The 13,641-nt window shown below is 40.2% G+C and overlaps 1 long non-coding RNA gene across 2 annotated transcripts in view; it reads right to left on the bottom strand.

Moving 5' to 3' along the window:
- The window catches only part of LOC117677322 (uncharacterized), a 90,123-nt gene that overhangs the window by 32,579 nt on the left and 43,903 nt on the right, over nt 1–13,641 (bottom strand). For both annotated transcript variants that reach the window (XR_015733179.1, XR_015733178.1), the window contains exon 2: nt 8,995–9,159. This is a non-coding gene — a long non-coding RNA (uncharacterized LOC117677322). The remainder of the gene's footprint in view (nt 1–8,994; nt 9,160–13,641) is intronic.

Raw genomic sequence — 13,641 nt, forward strand, 5'->3', positions numbered from 1 at the left:
GCCTGTCAATTGTAGTGTGGCTAAGGGAGTCCGCCTGAACGTTGGCTATTCCAGAGATGTGTTCTGCATGGAGAGACGTGAGGCGGGACTCCGCCCAGAGACCCAGGCGAAGGGATTCCTGAAGTAGGGCCTGCGATCGGATCTCCTCTTGTCTGTTGATATGTGCTTTGGCCATGATGTTGTCCATGAGCACAAGAACATCCTTGCTTAGCACATGGTGTTTGAAGCTCTGAAGGGCGAGGTAGACTGCCCGTAGCTCTAGAAGGTTGATGTTGAGGGCACTCTCCAGTGGAGACCATCTGCCTTGAGCCATGTGAGTGCCCAGGTATGCCCCCCAACCTGAGAGGCTCGCATCCATGGTGATGACTACCCTCTAAGGTTCCTGGAACAGGGAACTTCTAGAGACTGCTTCGGGGGACCACCAGCATAGGGACTCCACGACGTTTGTGGGGAGAGAGAGTCAGAAGACTGAGGTGCTGCTGAGGGTTCGTTGATGGGGAAGAAGAAGCCACTGCAATTCCCTGCTATGGAGACGAGACCAGGATACTAGGCCATAAGAGGATACCATTTTACCTAATAAGCTAGATAAATCTTGAAGGGAGGCTGACCTATGGTGTTTAAAATGTGCGGCCAGGTCAGTGAGGCTATCCTGACAATCTTGAGACAGGAAAACTTTTGAAGCTACGGTATCGATTATGGCTCCCAGATGTTGAAGGTGTAAGATGGCTCTTCCTCCAATTAATGGAAAAACCATGGGCCCTCAAAATTTGTATGGAAGTGGAAATATCCCGGCATGCCCTGTTTTCAGATTGGGAAAGGATGATAATATCGTCTAGATAAAAAAGAATTCTAACCGGTATAGATGAAATATGGCTGATAAGGGCGGCCATGACCTTAGTAAAGGCTCTAGGCACTGAGGACAACCCAAAGGGAAGGGCCCTGTATTGGAAGTGTCGCCCATTGTAACAGAAACGGAGGAATCTGCAATGAGCAGGAAGTATATGGATATGTAAATAAGCTTCCGTTAAATCCACTGAAGACATGAAGTCTCCAGGTCTGATTGCATTTTGAACCAGTGGTAAATTATATGCCCGTTCAAGGATTTTAGATCCAGAATAGCTCTCCAATCCCCTGAAGCCTTCTGCACTAGGAACAACCGGGAATAAAATCCCTGTCTCTGCTGGTGACAGGGGACCGGTTGAATGGCCTTAATCTGTAGAAGGTGATCAATAGCCGCATCTACTTGAGCTCTTTGGTTATGTCCAGGGACAGAGGGCAGTGCAGAAAGAGATTGGGGGGATTGGAGCGAAATTCAAGAGCTAGGCCAAATCGAACCGTATTCCTCACCCAGGAACCGAAAATGGTGGCATCCCAGTGGTCTGCAAAGAAAGATAATCTGCCACCAATCATGGAATCTGGTGGAGAATTAACGGGCTTGCCGGAAGGATCTGTCCCTGGAGCCTTTAAAAGGTCTCCTGGAAGAGAATCTGTAACCTGGTCTAACCTGAGTGTCCTGCTGCTGAGTTCCTCTTGGCTGGAAGAAGTGCTGGGAATGCTGCTGGTAGGTGTTGAAATCTTGGCCACGAAAGGAGCCTGTCCGAAAGAAGCCCTGTGAACGAACTTCAGACCTTCAGGAGAGAGAAGGCAAAAATTTTCTATGATCTTTAGTTTCAATAAGGAGGGGTTTCAAAGGAGCCCCAAACAACTTGTCTCCCTGAAAAGGAGAGGAGGCAAGACGCCATTTAGCCCTTTGATCAGCTTGCCAATTTCTGAGCCAGAGTAAGCATCTGGAAGTCAACGAGGATCGAATTGATTTAGCAGAAAACCTAACTGCGTTAAGAGTGGCATCTGCTGAGAATTCTACCGTGGCCAGTATTTTATTAATGTCTTGATGAGACCTAAGGTCAGCCGCTGAGATTCTCTTCTGGAGTTGCATCAGCCACAGGATCGTTGCGCGGTTAAAGAATGAAGCAGCAGAGCAAGCTTGGACTGCCCATACTGAAGCCTGATGTCCTTTAAACAGGGTCCTCTCCGCCCATTTGTCCTCTGGACGCAAGGATTTCTCCACTGGACTGGCCACAGGTGAAGATGATGACAAGGCCACTATTGGAGCATCTAAAGCAGGAACCTGTAACAAGCTAGAGAATTCAATTGCCAAATTATAAAAGTGTTTGTCCAGCGAGCTAGGAAGAGGACCTGTACAGGGAAAGGACCATTGCCTTTGAAGCACATCAGAAAACAATTTGGGAGCTGGAACCGCCTCAGTGAGAACTGTGGGTTCCAGAAAAACTGATGTAGTAGGATCAGAAGTCGAAACGGCTGTATCAGGCCTGGAGCTAGGAACACCAAGGCGGGTGACAGGCTGAGCTTTAAACAATAGTGATCTAAACATCTGGGGCTTAAAAAGCCCCACAAAGGAAGGTTGATCTGGTTCCAGGCCCTCATCCTCAGAGAGATCTTGATCTGGGATGATTTCCCCTTCTGAAAGAGAATCTTGGCTGTCAGAAGCCTGTGATTCCTGCTCCCCTTGATGAGATTCAAAACGCCCGACACATGAGGTCTCTATGAATGACTATGATGACCTTCTATGTTAGAAACCTCAGAAGGGGCCCTTTGAGAAAGGCCTTCAGCAATAACCTGGCGAATGGCAGTAGATATAAGAGAAGCCAGAACAGGGGGAATCTCAGGAATTATTTGGTCTGTTTTGGAATTGCCCCCTCCAGAAGTAGAGGCTGCCACCATTGGATCAGTTTGAGAATTATCCTGAGCCTCGGAGATGTTATGGTCAGGTTCTGCCAGGACAACAGGAAATACTGATGATGCATCAGCCATGCATGAGCTCTCATGAAGAGATCTATCTGGAGACAGAGAAGGAGTATGAGGTGGCTGAGGGGCAGGGGGGCAGGGGGCTGAACACCTGAAGTGGAAGCAGACACAGAAGGGGAAGAAACCTGAGTATGGGCTGAGGCTTTAGCCTTTTCAGCTTGGGCTTTTTTAAAAGCTCTTTCCATAGCCCTATGGCGTCTTTCTTCATCCCTAGAGGATTTTGAGTCCTTAGATTTAGATGGGCGTGACAATTTAGAAGCAGAATGCTGCTGTGATGAGGGGCCTTCATCTGGATCCTTCCCACGGTGCCTTTTCTTCTTGGATGACTTGTGAGAAACTCTGGCTGCAGTAGCATTGGCCATTTGCATTGTAAAGTTAGCCTCCGGTAAATGTAAATGCCTTTAAAACTTTATCAGGCAAGGCTCAAGTCCCTCCAAGGGCCAGATACTCAAATTACAACTCAAGCCCCAGATACTTGCGATTGCAGAGACCTCCTGGGGAGCGTGGAATCTCTAGCCGTCCTGCCTGAGGCAATTATAAATCGTGCGGTAAAAATCCTCGCACCAAAAACTGCTGCAGAGCAAAAGCTCCTTTGTGCAGCAAACTGCCCACTCCAAATTTCAATGCGGCCTGGGGGAATCAGCCAGCTCTATGGAGCAAACTTGTGGGCGCTGCTGAAAGGGATCTGCCCTCAGGCAGCCCTGAGCTGCTCCAGCAGCTTTGAGCGGCTACAGGCAAAGCCTTCCTTGCTCTGGTTGAGATTTAAAGGTACAGTAACAAAATAATAAAATAAAACAAAAAATAAAAAGGTTTTCCAAATGGATTGGAACTACTACAGACACGACTGTCTCAGAGAAGACCGAATTGAAAAACTGAATCACACAGGAAGAGGTGGGACTTAAAACTTTCAGCAGACCAGGTCTCATTGGAAGAGAAGCTGTGTCACTCCCGGACCTGACTGCCGTGCCCGCCGTTAGGAGAAGTGTTTATATTGATTTTATGCTTTGTTCGTCAGCCACTCAGAGTTATTATGAATATAAGATAGAATTCTCACTGGAGAATTCCATAAGATTGGTGTATGGGAAAAGATTACCTCCATACTGCTGTTTGCTCAAACAATCTAGGAAGATATAGTTAACAATAGTCCTTCACTCACAGTATGCACAAAATGGGAAGATTTTACTTGAAGAAGGAGGTCCAATAACGACTGAGAACTTGAACCATACAGGGCTTTATAAATTAATAATCTGCATTTTGAACTGCATTAGGAAACCTGCTGGTAACCAGCATAGCTACTGCAAGTTGCAGAACTTTCTGTTTACAAAGGGAAAATCTGTTAGCAACATTTCAGATCAGTTGCAGGCATCCCAATATAAAACATAATACCATCCCAAAAGGTAGGAATAAAAATCAAATGTCTCATTAAATTGATGGAATGACATGTGATGAAGACCCTGAGAAATGGGGCAGAGAGAAACTACCTAGGACAGGGATCTCCAACCTTGGCAACTTTATGACTTGTGGACTTCAATTCCCAGAATTCCTCAGCCAACACATGCTGGCTGAGAAATTCTGGGAATTGAAGTCCACAAATCATAAAATTGCCAAGGTTGGAGACCCCTGACCTAGGATATGGTCAGATAAGGAAGGCCATACTCTACAGCTGTGTAATGGGAGAAGAACAAGGCTCAGAAGGGACCCTCTCTAACTTCTCAAGGATGCAATGAGCAAAGGATACAATATGAGAGCTGTAGTTTCCGACTTGCAAGATTGTACTATTGTAGCCTTACAATGAAATAGAAATAGCTCATCTGGTCATGTTTCTTGTCTGATGTACCCAAGACTGACAGTTGGAGAAAAGGATTCAAAATAGAGGCAAGTGCAATTTTCTTCACTTTGAAAATGAAAATCAGATATGCAGATATAGAATGTGAGATACTTGACTGAGTAAGAGCGCTGTGAATAAAATTTGAGAACGGTAGTTGATTGAGAACTGATTATAAATCAGTAATGTGAGGTGGCTACAAAGAGAAATGCAATTTTAGGCAGCATCGACAGTAATACATTTTAAAACTAGGAAATGTAGCCATTTCACTCTATTCTATTTTGGTTGGGCTGCCTCTCAAATCAGTCAGACTGCGTTCAGTTCTGGGCACTATATTTTAAGAAGATTCAGAGAAATTGGAACAGATTCAGAAAAGGGAAACAAACATGACCAGGGACTAAAAACTAAGCCCAAAGAAAAGTGATCGATATAGCTGTATATTTCTGAGAAAATATGATAGGTATAAAGGGTGAAACCACTGAGACAGGAATCTCTGGTTCTCATGCCTCAGAAAGCCATTTTTGTCATATATGTATGTATGTATGTATGTATGTATGTATGTATGTATGTATGTACGTACAGTATGTGTGTGTGTGTGTGTGTGTGTGTGTGTGTGTGTATTCATGATTTTTTTCAATAAACATTTGATCTAAGCTTTTTTCATCTGCTTGGAACGTGAAGCTAAAGGAGAGGATATAGAAAATTTTATCACGTTTACAGCTGTAACATCTAAAGGGAGATATGGTAAATTTTAAAATATTTGAAATAATGTGGTGAAGTACTCAGTTTGATTAGAAACACTACCCATTTCAATTTATCTGGCTACACACTAGCTCCTGAAATCCCAATCCCACATCATTTTAATGAAGGAGGAAGGACCTTTATAAACATGACCAAGAGTGGCATTGGAGAGAGTTACTAGGGCAATGTATCATGGTTTAAATCAGGGGTCAGCATCCTGCAGCTCTGGAGCCTCATGTGGCTCTTTCATGCCTCTGCTGCAGCTCCCTGTCACTCAAAATATGTGTCACAACTGCCAATGTGCCAGCAATTTATTGAGCTTTTCAACCCCCGGTAGGCCAACCATGGATAAATCCAAGAAAAGAAAAGTTTCAGAAGAAAACAGAACATTTACTTCAATTACATATGCTAGTTTTGTGGCCGCTCAAGAAATAGTCAGGCACGGGAAGGGTTTTGTGGCTCCTGGTGTTTTCTTTTCTGTGGGAAATGGGTCCAAATGGCTCTTTGAGTGTTTAAGGTTGCAGACCTCTGGTCTAAATAGATCTTCCCAATTCAACAATTTTAAGTATTTTTCATGCTTTTCTCAGCTTCAAAAACTTGTTGCATTAAGAACAAGCAAACAACTCTATCTGGCAAAAAGATGTATTTTGTTCAGTTGTGGTATTGTAAATTGGATGCTATTTTTAAGAAAGAATGGCCTTAGTGATCACAATTCTTTTCCACATGGAGTCTGAAATGATGCTGACCATGTTTTTTGCCTGAAACCACCACCACACCCCACGTAATTTTCAAGTCATTTTGGACTAGGACCACGCTTCTTAACAATTTTGTGTTCCCACAGTAATATTATTCTGGAAGGCACTTGTCTAAGAAAGAGGAGGGGGGAGGGGGAGGTCAGAGCACCCTAACTTTTCAAAACTCTTCTTCTATCCAATTAGTGAAGTATAACTCTATGTCATTAAGGGTCAATAATAGATGAGCTGTTCGTGCTCTCGGTGCTGAATAATGTACTACCATTTGTACTGATTAAAAGCAGCCTTCTGGAGGGGCAGCAAATCAAAGCTAGATTCGTAGCTGGAGTGAAAATATGAAGCAGCTTACTCCACCCATGGCTGAGCTGGAAAGGAAATGTCCAAATGCCCAAGGAAATATTACTGCTGGTTCAAATCAAGAGTCATGGACTTTTCCTAGCTAGGATGTCACCTGGCAACTTTTCTGTGTATATTGGTGAGGGCCACTGTCTTGTTAAATGTCAGGCAGTATCCAGGAGCCAGACAATTAGTTCTTTGAAAATCCAGAGACAATAGGTAGGTGTTTTGCCCAGCTATGGACCCCAAAGAACACAGCGCATACAAAGCCTATACAACACTTAGTTTACTAAAATAACTCAGTCTTTTTCAAACAAAGGCTGTTAATAAACTTTCTTAACAGCCTACAAGAAACCAAAGATAAAGTAATCACAATCTTACTATGTTTGGCAGAAAGCCCGGAAGCAATTTACAGAGCATCCAGACGCAAAGGAGAGTGAACTAAAGTTGTTCCCTGCAAATTGCTTCAGTTGGTGTTCCTCCTTAAATAGGCTAAGGGAGTGACCAATTAGTTCCAAGCCTTACTCTCGAGGAAACCTCCTCCTGAGGAGCCACTCCTGCTTTTGGCAGCTCTGCGCACCCGTGCATTGAGAAAAGGCTCCTCCTCTTCGTCATCTTCACTTTGAGGAGCTTCTGGAGGTTCTGAAGGCCCTAGCTGAATCCCTGCCTCTGGCACCACATCTTCTCCAGCCTCCTCATTGTCTGACTCGAGTGCCAGCTGCACAGGCTGCTGGCACAGCACCACACCAGCCACCTCATTGTCAGAATCAGCTATAATCTGCACAGGCCACTGATGGGCCACAACAGGTAGGTAAGTAAGTGCCAGTAGATTTTACATTTTATTTTTAACTGTAGCAGACAAATAAAACCGAAACACATAAAAGCATAACAAACCAAGGAAGATGCTCTCTCTGCAGCTCTTGGGAGCCTCTTTTCAAGCAGTGGAAAGGCCCTGGTACCCAGTACTGAGTCCTCAAGCCTACATAGAGGCTACAAGCTAAAAGGGCAATTCTAAAGGGTTTGTATCTTTAATACCTGGCTCCTTCATAGCTCTGCTTTCATGCTTCCGAGACTTCAGGACCTGACTTTGATTAGGTATTTGTGCATAATTCTGAGATGGGAACAAAAGTTCTGAGAACTTTACTGATAAATCAGTGCTACCCTAAAACAATTTATAGCTGTGTGAAGATTCCCCTGCCTTTCCTTTATCCATCAGTCAAAAGTAAAAAGCAAGCTGGAAACTGTTGGATATATGGGGAGGATATCCCTGGATTATGAAACATCTGTTAAGGCCACAAGATGAAAACCTTTCCATCTTCAGCAGCACTTAGCAGAACCCCCATGGCTTTTCTGCCCAACTTCAATGGGAATTACATTTCTTCCCCCTTTTGTCAGATGCTTTGTCCAAGAGTGATTTTTTTCCAGTGCTTTAATAAAATGATTCCCTAGATCATTTATTGTTTATTAATTAGACTGAAGATACATTATTTTGTTTGCGGTTCCCATATGGAACTCTGTGAATAAGCTACCCATTAAAACAGGTCCTGCTGTGTAAGGAGCATCATTTGGATTGCTTACAGGCTCACATGAATTTTAGTTAGAGCCACGTTTCATTCTTATAAAATAAATAATGTATTTCAGGCAAGGAAGCCAAAGAAGATGATATTCTAAGCAGCAGCTCTAGCAACCAAGCTATACTTTATCTGCTGATGCATTTTCTTCCTTTATCTTTGCAGCTTCTTTCAGGAATGAGGGATTGAAATTTGTTTTATTAATTATTTACTTCTTATACTGACACTGTGCCATAAAGGAGCTCAAGATGGCATAAGCAAGAAGAGGTTTTTTTTTTCCCCTTTATTTTTATCCTAATGAGAAAACTTGTGTGGGGTAGGCAGCACTAAGAGGTGGTGATTGGCTCAAAGTTATTCAAGGTCCACCACAATATTCCCAATCGCAGTCTGGTTTTCTAATTATTGTACCATACTGGATCTTAAATCACTATATATAAAATAATAATGATAATAACAGTCTTTAAAATCTTGATGCAGTTAAGCCATAGAGAGATGATGAAGGTGTAAAAATGAACAGCTGGAAAATGGGCTAAATGGTTTTTCCTATCACAGAAGATTAGATAGATCAGATTTGTTCCTGATAAGTATATAAAAGAATGCTTGCCAGTCTAATCAAGTAACAATGGCTCTCTGCAACCCCAGACTCTCTGAGATCTGATAGGTCCCAATCCTACTGGATTGAGGTCCAGAGGTTAGATGGTCCAAAGAGAACTCCCTTTTACTGTCTTGTTGGGTTTACCCTCAGTGACCATTGATGGTTTCTTATCACACCAATGTTATTTTTTATTTTTATTTTATGTATTGTTAGATGCCCAGAGTCACACTTGGAAAACAGGCAGCCATATAAATAGATTAATTAGTTAACTAAAAAAGACATTCAAATGTTATTCTTCAATTGACATTTCAGCAATCTCTTTGGTCCCATGTATCCATCTCTACTAACCTCTCTTTCTGGTTCTTCAGCCTTACCAAACAAAATCATTTTTTTTTTCCTAGTCAGCCATAGGATTGTGCAGATTTTTAGATGGGTGTTCCACTTTTTGACAGTCCAACTGAAGCACTTTCTTGAAGCTGCTTTCTAAAGAAAAGTAACTTCTTGCTTCTAAGACTGCAAACAAAAAAAAATCAATCATATTGTTTGAATTGCTCTGAGATCTTCCCAGAGTCACCCCCCCTCCCTCCGAGTTCATGCTATTAGAGAAGATTGAGAAGATTTGTCTCCTGTTGTGTTGATTGAAGTGTTCCAGGCTGGATAGTTTTGGCAAATGTTTCAGGAATCCTCACAACTTATGACAAAGCTGCCAGCCTTGAGCTTCAAAGGTCTTCCAGACTGAGCCACTATGTCACCTTGAATCCTGCAGTGTCACTGAAGGTATTCAACCTGAAATCACTTTATCCAGCATTAGGTGAGACAGAGTCTTCTGCAGCATTTGTCCAAAGTAGTTGTAATGTGGCTGATCTGAACTTTGCTGAGACACATCATGTTGTCAATTAAATCAAGTGAATCATGTCTCCATGGTACAAATCTCTTCATGCAGGCACCTCTAAAGTTTCATTTTCATGTCCTTCTCATTGTGGCAGAAAACTCTCTCACTAAGTATTCTTACAGATCATGTTCTTATGACATTGCCTTTGTCTCCCTTCCACCAGGAAATCTGCTAAAATGAACCTTTATTAATTCTCATTTAAAAGGAGTGTTTTCCTTCTTTTTGTAGTACAAATCTTGCTATATACCTTACCAATCATTTGATTGGAAGTTGGGATCTGCCCATTTTTAAATAGTTTGTGTGTAAATGAGCACTGAACACACACACACACACATACATACACAAATGTGAACTAGGCAACAAACTCTTGTTTCATAATTGTCGACCTACAGTTGTTATCATTTTAACTGCTCTTTTTATGATCTTTAAACAATTCTATTTACAACACTGATTCAGAAGAGTTTAAGATTAATATAAAATGGGAACCAGCATTTTTTGGGAAGAGAGAGATAGGTAGACAAACAATTGGAAAAACATCATGGAACTTTGTTTTTGTACATGATAATTTCAGTCACATTATTGTATGTACAAATATGGAAAGATTCAGTACTACCCATAATACAGTAAAGATTGGTAAAGATAATGGAATTTGCTGAGATGACTAAATTGACTTCTTTTATCAGAGAAAATAAAGATTTACACACACACACGCACACACACACACACACACACGTGGGTGTGGGTGTGATTTATGGTTTTGATAAAGACAGGAAAAATTATAGAAAGACAGTTATATTGCAAATATAAAGTAATTTATACCTGCTGTAAAGATGCTACTTCATTGTATCTTTTTTCTTTAATATTTACTTTTACTTTTTTTTCTTTCTTGCATATTTAGCTTTCTCTTTGATTTTTCTTTTTCTTTTCTTCTATATTAGTTTGTATTAATTTTTATCTCTTTTTTAAAAAAATCTTTAATAAAAATTACATTATATATTACCTGTATTATTCCATATATTTTAATTTTGTACTGTAGCTTGTTTATACTATTGCTTGGTGTTGATTTTATTAACTGTTCTGAATATGTTGGTGGAACTGGGATAAATCAATATGGTATGCAAGTAATTTAGAGACTTGCAAGTCAACATACTTCTGTCTACATCCCATAGAAGCCTGAGTGGCATAGGAGGCTAATGCCTCCTACAAAGGCAGCATTTAACATCCAGCTGCCTGCAATTCCTGCAAGTTCAATTCTCACCAGGCTCAAGGTCGACTCAGCCTTCCATCCTTTCTAAGGTGGGTAAAATGAGGGCCCGGTTTGTGGGGGCAATAAGCTGACTTTGTATAAAATATACAAAGTATGAAGGCTATTGCTTAACGCATTGAAAGCCGCCCTGAGTCTCCGGAGAAGGGCGGCATATAAAAATAAATAAATAAATAAATAAATAAATAAATAAATAAATAAATAAATAAATAATTAATTAATCTGTTAGGAGGTATATGCAATGCACTGGCAAAAACTGGGGATCCATAAATTTCTATGTCATATTTAGACACTCACAGACATCATTTTAATATAACAGAAATGACAGATATAGGTATTATAAGGATACACAGAAAATATTTTCCTGCTGGATGTGTTGGTAAGAGGGCTATTCCCATTTATATCTTTGGGACATTAACATGTCTGAGAACAATGTCAAAACTAAGTTGGTTGACCTTATTTCCTAGAATTCTAGAAGCCTTTTGAATAGAATAAGAAAATCAATAAATACCTATATCCATTTCACAGGCTTAGCAATCCATTTACATATATCAGCATAGAAGTGATTTATATTTAGAGGCATAGAAGCTCATTCAAAGGGAACTGTCAAGAATTTTGACAAAAGCAGTTCACACACCTTTGAAGTTTTAATGTCTTTAACAAAAATATCTCTCTTCGATGTCTATAACTTTTGTGAGTATATCTGCGCACACACATTTGTGCATATGTTAGTATTTGATGGAATTGTGTAACACTAAAGCATATTCACGGAGTAAAGCCTACCATATGTCAATGAAGCAGGTACAAGACTTAGAAAGTTATAAATAAAAATAATATCTGAGGATTAATTCTTCCATGAAGCCGCAACATTGTAAAACTTGTATTGTCTGTGTTTAAACATTCATCACTTGCAGGAGGCAACTCTATCCCCAGAAACAACTAGCAGATGCAGGCAAGGTTTAATTTATCTCTTTTGCTGAGATCAGGAACCAGGAAAAAGTGCCCTGTTTCCTCTCTTACTACTCTATTCCTTGGTCCTAACAGCGTGCGACAGACAGAGTTTTAAGAGAAGGAACAAATCTGTTGCCAGAAGAGTGGTAACTACTGCCAGAAACTAAAAAAAAAAAAAAAATGGCTGTGAGGTTCCTTAGAGGAATTCAGTGTATGTCAGATGTCTCAGATACCTTCTCTACAAAGAGATTCATTGGGAATTATGAAAAGAAACAGATACACACAATGTCTAAGCAGCATCCTTTCCATTTCTATAATCCTGTCTAGAATGCTGTCACGGTCTCTGGGTTGTCCTAGCACAATAAAAACATAATCTCAGATCCTTTTGAATTAAGAACTGATTGCAGCTGTGTTTTGTGCCCACTGAAGCTCTGTTATAAGCTGCCAACAAGATGTGTTTGAAACATCATCTGATATGAGCCTTCGAAGTTATTATTCAAAATTCTAACTTTGGAAGTATGGCATAGTGAATTTGTTATCTGATTGGAAACGTGAATTGCAAAAAACCCTCCTAATCTTTTTTTTTTATTGAAAAAGTTTTAAAACAAACACAATTTCCCCACAACCCCCCACAACCCCCCCTCCCCCTCCCCGACTTCCCAGAGCAGAACACAAGGTATTTCTATTGACCTTTAACAATAAACTAAATTGCATAACCAATCATTAAACTAACACCCCCTAACAAAAATTCTTAACCCCCCATATATAAAATCCTATTTCTTAAACATAATACTTCTAATATCACTTATATAACGCTTATACAAATAAAAGAGATCATTCATAAGCTATTTGATATTTTTTGGTCTGATACTTATTTTGTATATAATCAATCCATCTTCTCCAGTCCTGTATATATCTTTCTTGTGTGTGATCCTTCAGATATGCTGAAATTTTAGCCATTTCAGCTAAATTAGTTACTTTCAATATCCAATCATAAACCCTCCTAATCTTTGTTTTATGTTGGTCCTTCCAAGGGATTTTCTACTTTTGGAAGCTTTAGAAGGCCTGTATAATTTTTTTAAAAAAAATAAAACAGATTTGTCCATATTGCCTTGCATTCCTAAATAATCTATTGTAGAAAATACACATTCCTGGTAGACGAGAGTTCTAAAGAAATATTCCCAAATGTTCTTTTAGAGAAAATAAAAGGCACCTCCTATAATCTGTGAGTGATATTCTTTTTCAAAATAGAAATACACATTTTAATTAAAATTACTATTTTTATTCACCATAAAATTCACAATTAAAATAAAATACCCAGCCGATTAAATACCTCATCAAGCCATCAAGCCAAATCAAAGACTTATCAGTTAAGGCTTCTTTAATGACTCCAACTAGTAAGAAAATAGTTTGGGGAAAATTAAAGTTTTCAATTAAGGGAAAAAGATCTAGACTTCTCCCCATCCCCTCATCACTTTTATTCCAGAGATGTTTGGTGACAGGAAAATGTCAGATCTAATTTGATTAAAAAAAAAAAAAAGTCAAATACCACCCTGAGGATAACAGTACTCTATCTTGACAGCTTCAGTTCATTAACATAATAGCCTTCTTGAACACCTGGGATTAAACCCAGGAGGAATTGCTGCGCTATATTTCTCAGGCCCTCTTTGGTATAATTTTGTCTGAAATCAAAGCAGCAACAGGAAATGTGAGACATGGAGTTCCAAATCTCAGAGGGGAAGAAGTTAATAGCAACAAAGCTCCTCTCTTTCTAGGTCCCGTCAAAATGTCAACGTCGACTAGAAATGTTACTTTGATATTCATACGCACAAAGACTATATCAATGAGAGAGAAGAAAGATGTATTTGGAGACGTCATTGGGAAGACA

This window comes from Pantherophis guttatus, chromosome 3 (genome assembly GCF_059756535.1).
Source record: "Pantherophis guttatus breed Tessera chromosome 3, ASM5975653v1, whole genome shotgun sequence".
Taxonomy (NCBI): Eukaryota; Metazoa; Chordata; class Lepidosauria; order Squamata; family Colubridae; genus Pantherophis; species Pantherophis guttatus.